Source organism: Arachis duranensis, chromosome 1, assembly GCF_000817695.3.
Source record: "Arachis duranensis cultivar V14167 chromosome 1, aradu.V14167.gnm2.J7QH, whole genome shotgun sequence".
NCBI lineage: Eukaryota > Viridiplantae > Streptophyta > Magnoliopsida > Fabales > Fabaceae > Arachis > Arachis duranensis.
Window position 1 is genome coordinate 82,073,017 of NC_029772.3, and position 613 is coordinate 82,073,629.

General features: G+C 42.1%; 1 non-coding gene across 1 annotated transcript; it reads right to left on the reverse strand.

Annotated features, from left to right (window-relative positions):
• Window positions 1–469: 469 nt before the first annotated feature.
• LOC127743050 (small nucleolar RNA R71) lies at window positions 470–577 on the reverse strand. The gene has a single exon (XR_008004367.1). It is a non-coding gene; the product is annotated as a small nucleolar RNA R71 (small nucleolar RNA).
• Between the last annotated feature and the right edge of the window lie 36 nt (window positions 578–613).

Consider the following 613-nt stretch of genomic DNA (forward strand, 5'->3'; position numbering starts at 1 on the left):
GCTAAGAGAAGCTGAAGCACAACTCTCTGTAGAGGACTTAGCAGAATTCTTCAAAGAAGAAGACATGGCAGCCGAAAACAACAACAATGTCAACAATGCAAGGAAGGTGCTGGGTGACTTTACTGCACCTACTCCCGACTTTTATGGGAGAAGCATCTCTGTCCCTGCCATTGGAGCAAACAACTTTGAGCATAAGCCTCAATTAGTTTCTCTAATGCAACAGAATTGCAAGTTCCATGGACTTCCATTGGAAGATCCTCATCAGTTTTTAGCTGAATTCTTGCAAATCTGTGACACTGTCAAGACCAATAGGGTTGACCCTGAGGTCTACAGACTTATGCTATTCCCTTTTGCTGTAAGAGACAGAGCTAGGATATGGTTGGACTCACAACCTAAAGAAAGCCTGAACTCTTGGGAAAAGCTAGTCAATGCTTTCTTAGCAAAGTTCTTTCCACTTCAAAAATTAAGTAAGCTTAGAGTGGAAGTCCAAACCTTTAGACAGAAGGAAGGTGAACCCCTCTATGAAGCTTGGGAAAGATACAAACAATTGATCAGAAAGTGTCCTTCTGACATGCTTTCTGAATGGAGCATCATTGGTATCTTCTATGATGGG